Below are 4,091 nucleotides of genomic sequence, written 5' to 3'. Positions count from 1 at the left end.
TTTCAACCCAAATTACGGTGCCCGGGAAGGGACATGCTCGGTTCATGTAGTTTCCTAGCTAAGTTACCTTTATTTATATAGCGTTTTTTACAATACAGATTGTTTCAAAGCAGCTTTACAGAGATAACAGGAAAATAATGCAACAAAGTTTGTTTCCAGAAGAAAATAGCATCACAGTCCAGCTGAAGTAAATTCAGTGATGGTTCATTTTTGTTGTAAAAAAGTTATTCATTTAGTTAATATAACCGCTCTGGAGAAAACTATGGAAGCTTGTTTCCGCCACTGAATAATAAATAAATAATAATAATTGCGACTTTTAATATCACATATATTTTATATTTTTTCTCACAATTGCGATATATCAAGTCAGAATTGTGACTTTTTTTCGAGATATGAATTGCGAGAAATTCTGAGAAATAAAGTTGCAATTCTGAGAAATAAAGTTGCAATTGCGAGATATAAAGTCCGAATTGCGAGATATAAAGTCGCAATTGCATGTTATAAAGTCAGAATTGCGTGATATAAAGTCGCAATTGCGAGAAAAAAAGTCAGAATTCTGACTTTATAACACGCAATTCTGACTTTATAACATGCACCCAGCAAACAATATGACGTTGTGACGACATCACGTGCTGGTCATTTTTAGTCACGCTTACGTTAGCATATGACGTCGCCACAACCGTCAAAGTGAAACACCAAAAGAGGTTGCTACGACGTCGCCAACCGACGTCGTGACAACGTCTCCAGTACGTTGCGACAACGTTATTTAATTAAGGTCGCCGATTGGTCATTTGATGACTTTTGACAGTTTTACTAGCATTTACCTGCCACTACTGTCACAGCAACATCTATAATTGTGGTTCTTGTTCAGAACTTAAGTTTGTTGTTACAACCAGCAGTACTGTTCAAATCTTTACATTTTACTCAAACAATTGGTAAAAACATGTTTAAAGCTACACTGTGTGATTTTTACCCCCATCTAGCGGTGAAATTGTATATGACTACCCAATGAATTTTAGTTTCTGTTCCTCTCAATTCCGAGGGCGTTTTTACTCCTACGGTGGCCGTATTATTCCAAGATTAACATGGCTTCCAGTTATCACTTCGTCCATGACAATAATAACAATACGTCTAAAATGAATAAAACTACAGGACAGATGTCAGGAGGTAAACGTCACCCTTGGAATCGGCTATCCCAGCATAATCAGATTAGGCTAACGTTACAATGTGTACAAAGTAAAAGCAATTAAAAATAACTAAAACGTTCAGTGTCCTTTTTTATATATAGCTTAAAAAATTGCGCCTTTAAAACTATTCATTACCTGTGATCCGTCGCAGCACAGATTTATGTTACAAGGTAAACAATACTTTTACACCATTGACGCGAGGATGAAGTTATACTAGAGGTCGTTCTGGCGTTATGCACAACCATGCTATGGTTAGACAAGCAACTATAAAACTTCGAATTTACACAAATGAATTACAACAGGCTGAATTACCTGTCGAGAAGAAAGCAGGCAACCTCGGCGTCCGTTTTAAAATCTTTTCTCCTCATGAGCTCTTTCCATCTGGGAAAAGTTACTCCAATATTGACTATGGTCTTGCTGATTTGTCTGTCGCGTTGACGTTTTAATTCTCTCTTTCAAATGTGAGTACGCACGCACACACACACCACACTATCTTTCAAATCTGCCGGCACTCGCGAGCTCGCGAGTAATCTCCCCCTCGCATTCGTCACGGTGTCACTGAGTGAAAAACGCAAAAGGCGAAGCTTGAATTTACAGGTATGTCCCTCTTTGGCTAATGTAGTTTCAAGATGGAGGGGCAACATGGCGACCGGCATTCGAACCCCTTACCCGTATGTATTTTCAATGGCAGATTATAAACTTAAGAGAATCCTTTATTACTTGAAAGAAGTAAATATACATTAATGAGCACATATATTTTTGAAAGAACTAAGTGTTTTTTGCTAAGAATCAACTAAAAAAGTTACACAGTGTAGCTTTAAACATTCACTAATGTAAACATGTTAAAAAACATTCTAGAATAATTGAAAGAACTGAAAAGTGTTTTTGCAGATTTTATTTAACAGAATTTAAAGGGTTAGTTCACCCAAAAATTAAAATTCTGTCAGTAATTACTCACCCTCATGTTGTTCCAACCGCGTAAGACCTTCGTTCATCTTCGGAACACAAATTAAGATATTTTTTGATGAAATCTGAGCCATGTTTCACTCCTCCATAGGCTTCCAGTGTGACCGAAACTTGCTGGCCCAGAAAAGTTATTAAAGAGATCGTTAATATAGTCCAAGTGACTCCAGTGGCTCAATCTTAAGTATATCAAGCGACGAGAATACTTTTTGTGCGCAAAAACAAACAAAAATAACGACTTTATTCCACTATTCATTTCCTTCTCTCTGGATGTCTAGTTGGTTCGCGTAGTGTTTTTGCGCAGCGCGTCTGTGTTACACGTCACCACGTAGGCTCACTATTGGCCGACGCCGGTCATGTGTGTGTTGCGTGATGACGTGCAACACAGACGCGCAGCGCAAAAACACTACGAGGCCCAGAGAGAAGGAAATGAAAAGTGGAATAAAGTCGTTATTTTTGTTTGTTTTTGCGCACAAAAAGTATTCTCGTCGCATGATAAACTTAATGTAGTGCCACTGTAGTTACTTGGACTATTTTAACGATGTTTTAATAACTATTCTGGGCCGGTGAGTTTCGGTCACACTGGAAGCCTATGGAGGAGTCAAAATTCTGTCAGATTTCATCAAAAATATCTTAATTTGTGTTCCGAAGATGAACGAAAGACTTACATGGTTGGAACAACATGAGGGTGAGTAATTACTGACAGAATTTTCATTTTTGTGTGAACTACCCTTTAACAGACACTATAATAACAAATGGGGAAAAAAATTAACAACTATACATTAAAGCAAAAAATGAAAAAAATAAACGTCACTATGTAAAACACTTTAAAAAGGTCTTCATCTGAATCTTAATCTGTGTCACTGAATTGCTGGTTATTGATCTCTTGTGGGACCGCCACTTCTGGGACTGACTGCACCTAGACAAACAATTTAAATAAATCTTAAATAAATCTTGTAGTCTGGAAGCTCTTTCAGTTTTGCCTCTAAGACAGCAAGCTCTTCCAAAGACTGGGCCACATCGATTTCTATTGGAGTCTCCGGACCCTGGCTGGCTCCTCCAGTCTGGTTTAACCGGAGGAGGATCTCCTGGATGTTTTTTGCCATCGCATCCTGGCGGGTCAACATTGCCTTAAGTGTCTCTGTTTCAGAAACACAAAATGTTTCAAAGACATTAAAATGAAGGTCAGAAATGTACAAAGTGCAAAGATAACACATTGCAGTTATTACATGACTGAAATTTACCCACAATAAAAATTAGCATACCTTGCATTACTGTAACCGTTTGGGTTAAGGCGGAGATAGAGTCTGACACACTTGAGGAGCAGCTGGCAGTTTCTGTGTGCACATATGCAATACAAAATGCAAGCGATTAAACTCAACACTTAGGTTCAGCATGTTATAAAACAAGAACTACCAAAGTTCAAATCACCAGGCTACATTTCTTGTGTGTCACCATGTTGATAACTGTAACACTTACAAATAAACAAGATTTTCAAAGTCATTAAACCAACAATAAAAATATAATCATACCATCAGACATCTCAGGCTGAATAGGACTAACTGGATCAAGGTCTGTGTAAATAAATAAAAAATGTCAACATAAGGTATATTTTAATATAGATCCGCACAACTTGACAAAGCTTATGCAACAATTGTTAACTTACTGTTCATAGTGTTTGTCTGCGGAAAGATGCAGATGGGAGGTGGAGGGTGTGTTGGTCCTGCAGAAGATTTTCGTGCATTGCATTGCATTTGCAATTGCGACTTTATTTCACGCAATTCTGACTTTATATCTCGCAATTCTGACTTTATAACACGCAATTGCGACTTTATTTCACGCAATTTTGACTTTATATCTCGCAATTCTGACTTTATAACACGCAATTGCGACTTTATTTCACGCAATTTTGACTTTATATCTCGCAATTCTGACTTTATA

The sequence above is a fragment of the Squalius cephalus genome, assembly GCF_949319135.1.
Source record: "Squalius cephalus genome assembly, chromosome: 6".
NCBI classification, from domain to species: Eukaryota; Metazoa; Chordata; class Actinopteri; order Cypriniformes; family Leuciscidae; genus Squalius; species Squalius cephalus.
The sequence above is the reverse complement of the archived record's forward strand: the minus strand, read 5'-3'. Positions refer to the sequence as shown.